This window comes from Mercurialis annua, linkage group LG3 (assembly GCF_937616625.2).
Source record: "Mercurialis annua linkage group LG3, ddMerAnnu1.2, whole genome shotgun sequence".
NCBI classification, from domain to species: domain Eukaryota; kingdom Viridiplantae; phylum Streptophyta; class Magnoliopsida; order Malpighiales; family Euphorbiaceae; genus Mercurialis; species Mercurialis annua.
In genome coordinates this window covers 22,161,110-22,174,785 of record NC_065572.1, presented here as the reverse complement: position 1 = coordinate 22,174,785, position 13,676 = coordinate 22,161,110, and positions in this window count along the sequence as shown.

Genomic DNA, 13,676 nt, shown 5'->3' with positions numbered 1-13,676 from the left:
TTGTTTTTTCATGTAAACTGTTTCATGCTTTTTTTATTACTGTCGATCCATTCCTTTTCGATTTGCTTTGATCTTGTTATATTTCATGATGTTAGATCTTTAGGAATGTTGTGATTCATAAATAAATTGATAGTGTTGTGATAAATCTATCCGTTTGTCGCCGTTTCGATTTGTCGAATTCACACTATAAATTCTGCAGTTTCTTGTTCATTATGTGGTTGTTGTGTAGATCAAACATAATGCCTAGGATCATGCTTAAGGGTTTGTTTTAGCTTCTAGGTTGTCGTTTCTCGATGATTAATGTTGCTTTGTTGTTTGAATCTTCCTGCTTAAGGTTAAATGTTGCTGCTGTAACTTCTTGGTGTAATGGAGGGAGTTGTTTGTTTAAAATGAAGATGATGGCTAAATGGACATTGTGGTCATCAAATTATTTTCGCTAAATCAAAATGAATCCTTCTAGTTTTTAACTATTGATTTTGGTTGATAATAACTTTCACTTTCGCTTTAATTTATAAATTGGTAAATTGTAAATGTTAAGTGTTTTACAAACTTAAGTTAATATAATTACTCGGGTAATTATATTTGTTTTCAAATATCAAGAAAATTGGCTAAATTACAATTTAGCCATTGAATGATTTTTGAAACTTATTTGATTAAGTTGATGGTTAGTAACTTTATATTTTATTTTGAATTATAAACAAAAATAATTATATTTAATTTCGAATATCAATTTGGCATGAAATTGGCTAAATTACAATTTAGCCCTTGAACGTTTTTAAATTTAATTAATTAATTAAATTTTTGGTTTGTAACTCGGGATACTTGAATTCGAAGTTATTGAGTTCTGTTTTAACGGTTTATTATTTTATCAAGTTATCTTAATAAATATAAACTAGGGTTTACATTTGATAAACATTTTGAGTCGGGTTAGACTTGGGTCACCCGACAAGTGAGGTTAGTTTGGTAGTTATTGGTAACTCGACTAACCCACTATTTGGAAATTTTTTATTATTTAAAGTTTATTAAATAATATTTATAAATTGGATTTTTAAAACAAGAACTCAATAAACTTGTATTGATTGTGCGTTATTACCTATTAGGTATTTTGGGTAGTTTGTGTTGCTCTGGATTTGTTTTATTTCGACATGTTATTTGTGCTAGTCCTATGTGGTGTCTAGTACTCTCTAGAGTTAGGGTCAGTTTTTAATAATTATTTATATTGTTTAGACCCGTCGACTTTTCGTGCTTAGGAGACGAACCCGGAGTAGTTGCTTGCCAGTTTATCACGTGGATTAGCAAGTAGTGAGTTTGTACTTACTATTTACCGCTTTATTAAGTATATGGTTATTTTAATATTAAATATATATTGTACGTATATTTTGAACTGTATTTATATTATGGCTCTTAGTTGGAACATGCAACCTAATGGGCATCATTAGGACTGCGTGCGCACCGGTATTGATCTGGGTAAGGTATTTGTGTAAATGTTGTAACTCGGTGTGAGCATAGCTCTCGGGACCAGTAGAGTAACTCGGTGTAGCTCAGCTCTCGGGACTCTGGATATGGACTAAGTGCGGTCAGTGGTAACTCGGTGTAGCTCAGCTGTCGGGACTAGACCTATTGGATTATGGTTATAGTTAGTAATTGTGGATTAGGGTTCCAACTATTAATCTTAATATCGTTATTAAATGTCTTAATCATTTTTAAAGGTTTTCCACTTAATAAATGTAAATAGTGGTATAAACTCATCTCAGTATACTGACCCCGTTGCTCTCCCAATTTTTTCAGGGTTATGATTTGAGTGAGTTAGCTGATCTCCGTTTCTTATTTCTGCGGAGGTTCCATTTATTTTAGTAAAACTATGAAACTGTTTTATTCTTAGACCGTAGTAGTAACTAGACATCTTTATTTTATTCTAGTTGTTTGTCGAATTGGTTGGACTGGATTATTTATCACTTGGCATGTTACATTATTACTCTGGTTTATGTTATGCCTTAATTATAACTCAGTATTGGATAAGCATGATTTCTTTCATGTTGAATATCATAAACTGCTAGAACTAGGCTGAAGTCTCGGTTGCCCCCGAGCATTGGTTTTCTGCATGTTTATTTGAATTGTAGTATATAAGGAAGGCTGGTTACGGGTGTTGGTACTACATTACCCATGCCCTAGCACCGATCACGATTCATGAAAATGGGTCGTGACAATCTTGGTATCAGAGCTTTGGTTTCAAACCAAGGCCATTTGCATGCTATGTGTTTACTCTATTAAATATTGTTGTGTTTTAGGAACTACTGCGGATATAGGTTCATGTCTTGTCTTGAAACTTCATCTTTAGATTTTAAAACATTCTGCCTACACCAATAGGATTGCGTCGAGTCACTCATATTATGTTGATTTGATGCTTATAATTGTTAATGTTATTTCACTTGGGTGAACATGTAATGTTGCTGATTTCTCGGAAAATCTTATTTGTTAATTGCTTTGTTTCGTACTTGGGTATGAAATTTATGTGTTATTTAAATTGTTCTTGTTCAATCCTTAGGATATGAACAACGTTGTTCGTACTCGTGCTCGTGCTCCGGCAGAGCAAGACGCTGAGGCCGATAATGCGATTTCCATGGAAGTCGATCAGAATGTAGCACCGGTTCAGGCTAATGCTGGACGTGGTCGAGGTAAAGGTGCTGGTAGAGGTAGAGGAGCTGGTGCTGGTAGAGCTAGAGGTAGGGGACGTGTTGCAGCAGGAGTTCAGGCACCAAGAGTGCAACAGGTACCAGATGTGCAGCAGGCACCGAACATGCAGGCGTTCGACTTCACTACTTTCTTAGCTGGGATTGTCAAGATGCAAAAAAATCAGGATCTTTTGTAAAATCAGTGTACGGTACTGGGTCAGTTAGCGCAGCAACACAACCTCAGGCTAGTGCTGTAGCTGGTATTGGTGGACTTGCTGGTGTCGACCATGTTCTGACAGACAAAGAGGTGGTGATGAGCTACATGAAGTTGACTCCAACTTCATTTGATGGCAGTGGAGATTCTCTTGACTTTTTGGAGGAGTTTGAGTACAACAGTCAGAGGATTTAGGCTATTGATCGTCAATCAGTGATGCTTGTGGGGATGTCACCGAAGGGTCCAACTAAGGACTGGTATCGCGATGCTATCAAACCAGAGATGGCTACGATAACTTTGGGCTGAGTTTGTGGTCAAGTTTAGAGACTTTTATCTACCCTTCTCTATTACTGAGAGCTTCAGAGAGAAGCTGCTACATTTCACTAAGGGGGGGGGGGTAGATCAGTGACATATTATATTGCTGAGTTTGTTCGTTTGGGTCGTTTCGCAACAGATCTACAGGGTGATCAAGGGCGGGTGAATGACAGCTATGTTAGATGCTTAGGCTCGGACTTTGTCTCTTTGCTGATAGGGACAGATAGGGAGTTCTCTCGAGTAGTAGATTGTGCTCGTCGGCTAGAGAGCTCATTGATTCAGTTTGGGACGATTTCTGATCCCTTCCATGCAAAGAAGGGAAAGAGTGATCTTCCTACTGGGGGGCAGCAGGCCCCAGCGCAGCATGGTAGTGTAAACTATTACAGGGGTTCTTCTCAGGCTAATAGGGGGAGTCGACGTACGCATAGCAAGGGGAGGCATAGTGCTAGGAGTGCTCGGTACAGTTCTAGCAGCAGTGGAAATAACCGTGGTTCAGGACGCGGGTACAGTGAAGGATCTAACCTTCCATTTTGCCAGAATTGCAGTCGTAGGCATTTTGGTCAGTGCCAGTTAGCTCCAGGAGTTTGTTTTACTTGTGGCCATCCGGGTCATTTCTCCAGGGAGTGTCTGGCATCTAGGAAGCAGATGTCTAATGCTAGTGTAGCGCAGTCGTCTTACCAGCAATAGAGACATGCGTTTACTCCGTCTATAGAATATTCTCAGCCTGCAGCATCTTTTGGTGTCCAGCGTGGGCCGTGGTTCTAGTGGCAGAGTTTTTGGTGGCCGTGGTAACGGTGGCAGAGGTTCCAACAGTTATGGTACTGGGCAGAGTTCGAAGCAGCAGCCGCAGGGTCAGGCCAGAGTGTTTGCACTTCCTCCTCAGGATGCGCGTGCATCAAATGACGTGGTGCAAGGTACCATTCCGATTTCTTTTACTGATGCTTTGGTATTATTTGATGCGGGTGTAGAGGTGGATGTCGTTTATCCTTCTTGTCCTTTTGTTATACATGGTAGAGAGTTAGGTGCTGATTTGATTTTTCTTGACGTGCTTTCTTTTGACGTGATTATGGGGATGGATTGGCTGTCGCGCCATTATGCTTCTATTGACTGTTGAGGGAAGTCAGGTGAGTTTAGGATTCCAGGTTATCTACCTTTTTCCTTTCAGGGAGAAAAGGTGGAGACACCTAAGAATGTGATTTCCGCCATCAAGGCAAAGCGGATGTTAGGCAAGTGTTGCCAGGGTTTTCTTGTTGTGGTTCGAGATGTGGAAGTGGAAGTGATATGCATAGTGTACCAATTGTGAGTGAGTTCATAGATGTGTTTCCAGAGGAATTGCTTGGATTACCACCTGATCGTGATATTGAGTTTTGCATTGACGTGGTATCTGGAACAGCTCCGATTTCGATACCACCGTATCGGATAGCTCTTGTAGAGTTGAAGGAGTTGAAGTACCAGTTACAAGAGTTGTTGGGTAGTGGGTTCATCAGACCGAGTACTTCTCCATGGGGTTCTCCAGTTCTGTTTGTGAAGAAGAAAGACGGTTTTGTTCGACTGTGTATCAACTACAGACAGTTGAACAAGGCTACTGTTAAGAACAGATATCCTCTTCCTCGCATCGATGATTTGTTTGACAAGTTGCAGGGTGCGAAATGTTTTTCCAAGATTGACTTGAGGTCTGGGTATCATCAACTTTGGAACCGTGATGTAGATGTGCCTAAGACTGCTTTTCGGACGCGTTATGGACATTTTGAGTTTCTGGTTATGTCCTTTGGTCTAACTAACGCACCAGCAGTGTTCATGGATATGATGAACAGAGTGTTCAAGCCGTTTCTGGATAAATTTGTTATTGTTTTCATTGATGACATTTTGATCTATTCTCGAAGTGAGGAGGAGCATGCTTACCATTTGAGGACTATACTACAGACGTTACGTGATCATCAGTTGTATGTTAAGTTCTCAAAATGTGAGTTCTGGCTGGATCAGGTTATCTTTCTAGGACACGTGGTGTCGAATGATGGGATCAAGGTTTATCCAAAGAAGATTTTGGCGGTTATGGATTGGCAGAGGCCGAGGTCAATTACCGAGATCAGGAGTTTTCTTAGTTTAGTTGGTTATTACCGTCGGTACGTGCAAGATGTTTCTCGAATATCTGCACCGTTGACTAAACTGACACAGAAGGGTGTTAAATTTGAGTGGACTGACAAGTGCGCGGCGAGCTTTGAGAATCTCAAGGAGATTTTGACTACAGCTCCTGTTTTGGCATTGCCTTATGGCATTGACGGTTTCATAGTGTATTGTGATGCGTCTCGGATTGGTTTGGGTTGCGTGCTGATGCACCATGGACATGTGATTGCCTATGCTTCCCGTCAGTTGAAGATGCATAAGGTAAATTACCCTACTCATGATTTAGAGTTGGCAGCTGTGGTTTTTGCGCTAAATATTTGGAGGCATTACTTGTATGGTGCTGCTTGTGAGATTTTCACTGATCACAAGAGTCTGAAGTACATCTTTGATCAGCGAGAGTTGAATCTTAGACAGAGGAGGTGGTTAGAGATACTTAAGGACTATGACTGTCACGACCCAATTTAATTGAGCCGTAACCGGCGCTAGGGAACGGGAGTGGTAGCTCTGGAACCCGTAACAAGCCTCAAACCACTATAAATTTTTCGCAAATAATAAACAAATACCACAACACAACGGAAGCAAATATCCACAATATATATATATATATATATATACAAATATTTACACTAACTGTTCAAAACCTCGCGGGCTTTTGCTACCTTACCTGGTTCGAACTGGCCTCGCGGTACTATATACATAAGTTAGTGTATTAGACATATCACCAGCATCTGGTGCCGTGAACAAAATATAATACATGTAACCTACAAAAATATAAACAAGACAGCAAGTGTTATGTACAGTCAAAATGTACTGCTGTCTAAGCTACGACTCTGTCAACACTGCACCACTACTGCAGCACTCACATAAGTCTGAGGACTATACATATATAGCTGACTTCTGGATTCCAAAACTGTCTTCTAACTAGGGCCAGATGCTAAGAACCTGAAAGACATCAAATGTGAGGGGTCAATTTTGGAAAAATACTGAGTGAGTTTACATTTTAACTAACGATATTATTATAAAACATAGCATCGCATTACAATAAAACAATAATATAAAAGTAATATATATAAACATGTATTTGATCCGTCCGAAACTAATATCCTAGCATGCGACACAACTTTCGAATGATCATATCATACTGATCCAATTGGTCCGACCCGGGAGTATTCACACTCTGCCTCGTCGATCGCGACCCAATCCTTAATCCTAAAGTGTGAGTCCAACTCACTAGATACGGGGACTCCAGACTACACTATAGCCAAGTACTCACTCGTATCAAATTCATTATCCAACTTCGAAATTCATATTCATATCATATCATACATGTATATATCATATCATTTCTCAAATGCAAACACGCTATACCGACTCTATACTGGTGATCACACAGCCTACTGACATCCAATAGGTAGCTAGTTTCTTCGGATTGCATACTGGTCTCTCGTATATAAATTCGATAGAAACATATATCATCCGATGCGTATAAACAATATACATATCTATGTAAAATAACTTTAATATATATATAATACGCGAAAGTAAAGTGCAACTCACAAAAACTGCAATCCAATCAATGACGTGATCGATGAAATGATATGCTCTCAAGATCCCACGTCTACTGACCTCTTTGTTCGCTTACACGTCTGATACATAATAATTAACGTTTAATAATTAGACGTGAATCGCATGTTTTACGTATAGTACTTTCAACTTCTAGGGTTTAGTTTCATTTTTAATATTATTCGTGAACTCGATATTCCTTTATTGTATTCACGATATACCGAACTCTATTTCTCGTATTCGAAAATCATATAACACTCTTAACGTTTCTCGTTATCTTTAATTATCGAAAACGTCGAGCTAAAACTTTACTTTTAAATTATCGGGGTCCTTAATCGTTTTTAGTGTCTAATATTCAAAAATATTGATATCCCGCTCAATTAGGGCTAAAATCCCATTTTGGTCCCCATGGACCCACTATGCGACGCACAAGGTCACTGTGCGTCCGCACAGTGTAGTGTGCGTTCGCACACTTCGGTGTGCGATCGCACACCGAGTGCAGCCCCCGAAAAATCAATTTCCGGGGCTTTTCTTCCATTCCGTCATGCTTATAACACTTTCCTATTCAAAATCCGTAACTCCGTTTTCACCAAAACGTCAAAATAACCTCAAAAACGTCAAATTCAATCCTAATACGCAAAATTCACCAAAACGGCCATATATTTCGAATTTTAACCAAAATTCTCGAAGCTTTACTTTAAAACAAAGCTTGATATTGATAGAGGACGAGATTCTGAAGAGATTGACGCGAAAATCGCTCGAATCGGACGTCGAACGGAGAAACGGCGGCGAAACGACGATATTCGATCGGTGAATGAAGTTTCTGGAGCCTTTCTCTCTTCTTCTTCTGATTTCATTATTCATAAACATAACCTTATATATTAAGGTTAAAATGCTTCTTTAAGCCTTGTTTTGTTTATTTGTTACAACTTATATTTCAAACTTTTCTTTTATACAATTTAGTCCATAACTAAATTAACTAAACACTTGAATTACACCCTATACATATTATTTATATCCAATAAATAATACGAATCCGATATAAATATTTTTCCGTTAAAATCTATAAATTTCTATTTTCGAAACATAGTGGTTAAATTACCACATTAATCCCTGAACTTCATTTTGGAATATTTCTTGACATTTTTCCTTTAATTCCAATTCCTACTGTCCAACTAGGATATAATATTAAGTACCTCGTCGTTAACTTCTCGAAACTGACCTACTTGAAGTTTATTTATCTTGATTCCTCGAAAATCTTTACGATATTACCATTCCGGCAACTCAAAACTGGACACGTGGTCCAATTAGATAATTTAATCTTTCGGGGTATTACATTCTTCCCCCCTTATAAAAATTCGTCCTCGAATTTTCATAAGACTTGTTGAAACTTTAAAATTTTACTTATGCTTTTCTTGACGTCCATTACTACGCGTCAGTCATAGTTTCTTCTTTTACTTTAACTCTTAGCTCTTCACCTATAGCTGTGATTTTGTACTTATTGTTAATCGATTATCTATTCTGCTTATAGTATCTCCTTGCCATCGCGTAGCTGAGAATCTTCTCAAAGTAGCGTCACCTTAGATGTATCTTTGATATCGCAATCCTTGCATCACTGCCCTTTTAGTCAGGATCTTTCCTCAGATTATCCTTAGCGTCGTATAATCTTTTGATTAGTATCTCATCGATTTAGTACTTCTCTCTTGATGAAACATTTGCTTTACTCATACATTTATGAGCATTTGCTTATATAGTTGTATGTTTATGACCATATCCTTACTGTCATCCTCCCTTATCTTCTTCCTTTCTTAAGTTGTTAACTCTATTTCTTACTTCTCTTTCTTTCACTTTCAGACATTTAGCTTCTTTTAATCATCCCTTTTTGGGTTATACTCCGTCAACCATAATCGCTCTTTCTTATAGAAGTTAAGTTCGATATACCTTCTATTACCTTTAGTCTTCTTTTTCCCTTCCTTTTTGCTACTGTGAACTTCGTGTCGTGTTGTTGTTCGTGATCCTTCAGCCTTTACCATTGCCTTAAACGTGCTGCTTCACATTACTTTCGATCGTGTAGCTTGTACAGTTGTTTTTATTTGCTGATACTATCCGTATTCTTATCCTCTTTACTTCCCTCTAGTTGCTCCTTTAAAGATCGTTTCGAGTCTCTTATTGACTTATCAGTCAAAGTTGTCTTTCGTTTACTTCACGATTCCTTATTTACGTTGATCTCATAAGAATTTCATATGTTTCTTAACATCTAGCTTTCTTAAGAATTCTTATTACTAACTAACTTTCGCGTAACTTCATCATTACCTTTAATCTTTAACTGATTTAATAGATCTTTAATAACTTATCTTCTTTTGTACTTAAGTTTTCCTAAATCCGACAATCCTATAGGTTTTCATCACTTCCTCTATCATAATTCCTTCTCACTATATAAACAACTTTCTCTTTCATCTTATACTTCTACTTTTTTACTTTCGAATAGTTTCACTCTTCAAAATATTATCTTAGCACTAATGGTGATCGTTCCTTAGTTTATCTTTATTATGTCTTTCATCTACTTATTAAAATGTCTTCCGATTATTCTGAACATTTAGATTGTACTTGACTTTGTAATTCCCAAATTAGTGAATAGTTTCAATTTTGTTATCCTATGCACCTTATGCCTCTTTAGTACTTATAACGTAGCTTTAATTGTCTTAAGGAATTTAGCCTTTTTTGTATTAATACCGACTTTCGTCCTTATGACATCGTGGCTTCCTATATATAGTACACTCCTATCTGTCCAATAGCAATGAAGTATCGTCTTATTGTTTATTTATTATATCCATTACGTCTTCTCCCCGTTTATAACATCTTTATTACTACTGTTCTATTCCGACAATCCTTCTAATATATTTCTAGAACTTTCCACTTTTCTAATCATCTTGCTAGATTTCGGGAATACATGCATTTTCTATCATACTTTCTTCCATGTTCTTCCCCATTCTTACATTTACTGATACGTATGTCTATATACGTAGTCTTTATCTTTATACTTGGGTTCTTCTCTTTTACTTTTCCCCTTTCTGTTAACGCACTCATAATTCTAATACTGATGTGAGTAGCTTCACGTGATATCAGTCATATAACATCGTTTATCTCTTGATCCATCTAACTTTGAACCTTCACACCGTACAAGATCGTCTTCTCCGTTGTTTCGTATCCTTTACTTCCTTTCTTTCGTCTAACATGACTCTATGTCATTTCATCCTTTGTTCTAACATGAGGACATATATTGTATACTCGGGCATTGCCAATGCATCGCACCTTGACTGCGTATGCTCTCCGGCGATAACTCCTTATTTGCATTTTACCTTAGCCTCGTTAGCTTTGTTGTAATTAATCGTTAACATGGCTTAATTCCGTTATTGGGATTTCTTTTACAAGTATTATCCTCATTTATTAAGAATCGTTTATTATCCGATCCAGAGTTTCACATCCGAGTTCACTTACTGAACACAAAAATTTCAAAACATCCTTTGGCTGGCCAACTTTTTTAAACTACTTTTCATAAATCATTTGAAATCCTCCATACAATTGTAGCTCAGAGTGATGACACCTCTCATCACTAAAGGGTTGCTCAAAATTGCATTTTCTTTATCTTTGTAAAGATATGATGCATGATCTAAAATTTTGAAAATCATTCTTTTATGCAGTCCTATCGTGATTATGTGATGTCATATACGATGACTGAGCACAATTTTATTTTGAAAAATCTTAAAAAAAAAATCATACTTTTCGTAAAACATATCCCAGTTTGTACACTATGCGACTATTAACGGCTTTCTTTATTATTATTGAGTACATTTCAAATTTTTATATTGAGGTCACCTACTGTCGTTTTCCCTGACTATTCTTCTGTCATATCACCTCTTTTTCCATATCTCCGATTACTCAATTCGAGTCAAAGTTCCCTATTGTTGTAATCACTACATCCACTGCTTCAATACACTGTATCATGTCATATACAAACGCAGGTACCGATGTTCTACATTGATTCCCTTTTTAGTAGCCCATCTTTTCCTTTACGAACTCTAGAACGTAATATAGGAATCACGTTCGCGATAATGTATTATGTATTGTTTATTATATGATTGTTATCGTAAATCATGTTTATATGTTCTTTTATTAGGTACGTCACCGGCGACATCTCTTCCTATAGCTTTTCGCTATCTGAAGTATTATCCTATAGGTATATCCTAATTATTATACTCTATTATGCAATGCAACAAAAATATATATACAGTAATTCAACCACATAAACACAAATACACAAAGCATATAAATCGCTAATACCTTGAGGTGCCTGATGCGGAACGCTAGGTTCCCTAATGACTAAGCCAGTGTGTCAGCCCCTAACTCTTATACCGGAGTTGCCTCCTCCTCTATGCATAAAGTGGGGGTTAGTCTTAATACCAGAGGATGGGTTGACGTAATTAGGATGAAACTCACGCCTAAAATAGAAGGGTCGAACGGGATCGCCCTCCCACTGACAGTCAGTCTCGATCCTACGGGCCATCATAGTAAGCGTCCCAAAATGTTCACCTACATACTCATATAGCTCACCATACTCAGGTCCTAAGCCTCTGACGTATCTACGGTTGATAGTTCTGTTATCTTCGTTCAGATCGGGGACTCCCTCAACCATTCGTAGAAAATCAGAAGAATACAGCCCTACTGTTAGCATTCCTCGGAGAGAAGGAGAGCATCTGCCTCCTAACTTGGTTTAGAGCTATTTGTGCCTGATCGTTTGCTATTTCTGCGTCTTCTCTCAAATTGCGGTATCTCCACACCCTAGACCAGAAAAGCTCACTTTTGTATTCTTCAATGTCTGATTCATCTAACAGTTCCTCTTCCTCAAAATCCTCTTCTTCTAATTCTTCCTCTAGGTTCTCTTATGGGTCCTCCTCTGGATCCTCTTCAGGATCCTCCTCCGGATCTCCCTCCGGTTCTTCCTCATGATCCTCTTCTTCCTCACTATACTTTATTTCTGGCGAATGGGTTCTACCTCTGGCTCCAGAAGAACTACCAATCTCTGATACAGACATATAGCCATTCTGATAAATTTCTAGCGATCTTCTAATATCTGCGTGGAATCCGTTCTGATGGACACCAGATGGTTCGCCTACTTCATTCCGTTCTTCAGCAGCATGTGACTGAGCTCTTGTTCTGTCCAGACATGCTGAAAAGAAACAATTTCAAACATAAGCGAGCATCTGAGCCCATTTCCACATGCAATCCCAATATTAACTGATAAGATACTGTAATCATTTAGCATTTAATCCAACTGCATGTAGTTCGCAAGCAAATAACCATTTAGTAATTCTAGCGCAAGTAGTAAACACTTAGTTGCCTCAGTCGTTCGTTTACGCAGATACTAATAACTTATTAGCTTAATAACCCTGATTCGCGCGCTATGCCACATACTGCTTATACACATATCAAACAAATACAAGCAACTAAGGTCCGACTCTTTTGCTGCAGTAGCTCCTAGGTTTACTTACTGACAGAATATCCCAAATCAAACAGACACTCAGACAAAACACTGAAACAAACTTGCAGTGGTAACTGGACTAACTGCTCTCAAATAAACACTGAAACAAACTTGCATTGGTAACTGGACCAACTGCTCTGATACCAACATTGTCACGACCCAAAAGAATTGAGCAGTAACCGGCGCTGGGGAACGGGAGTGGTAGCTCCGGAACCCGTAGCAAGCCTCAAACCACTATAAATTTTTCGCAAATAATAAACAAATACCAAGACACAACAGAAGCAAATATACACAATATATATATATATATATACAAATATTTACACTAACTGTTCAAAACCTCGCGGGCTTTAGCTACTGTACCTGGTATGAACTGGCCTCGCGGTACTATATACATAAGTTAGTGTAAAGGTTTGGCTTAAATCGCTAAAAATGTGAAACGTTTGGATTTGTTTCGTAACGTTTTAAACATTTGGTTTTGTTTCGTAACGTTTGTAAACGTTTTCCTTAAATCGCCAAAAAGGCGAAACGTTTGGATTTGTTTCGTAACGTTTGTAAACGTTTGGCTTAAATTGCTAAAAAAGGCGAAACGTTTGGATTTGTTTCGTAACATTTTGTACACGTTTGGCTTAAATCGCAAAAAAGGTGAAGCGTTTGGATTTGTTTCGTAACGTTTGTAAATGTTTGGCTTAAATCGCTAAAAAGGTGAAACATTTGGATTTGTTTTGTTACATTTGTAAACGTTTTGCTTAAATCGCTGGCTTAAATCGCTAAAACCGTGATATGTTTGGGTTTGTTTCGTAACGTTTGTATACGTTTGGCGAAAATCGCTAAAAAGGCGAAACGTTTGGATTTGTTTCGTAACGTTTGCATACGTTTGGCGTAAATCGCTAAAAAGGCGAAACGTTTGGATTTGTTTCGTAGCATTTGTATACGTTTGGCTTAAATCGCTAAAAAGGTGAAACATTTGGATTTGTTTTGTAACGTTTGTAAACGTTTGGCTTAAATCGGTAAAAAGGCGAAACGTTTGGTTTTGTTTCGTAATGTTTGTAAACGTTTGGCTTAAATTGCTAAAAAGGAGAAACGTTTGGATTTGTTTAGTAACATTTTGTAAACGTTTGGCTTAAATCGCTAAAAAGGTGAAGCATTTAGATTTGTTTCGTAACGTTTGCAAATGTTTAGCTTAAATCGCTAAAAAGGTGAACCGTTTGGATTTGTTTCGTAACGTTTGTAAACGTTTGGCTTAAAT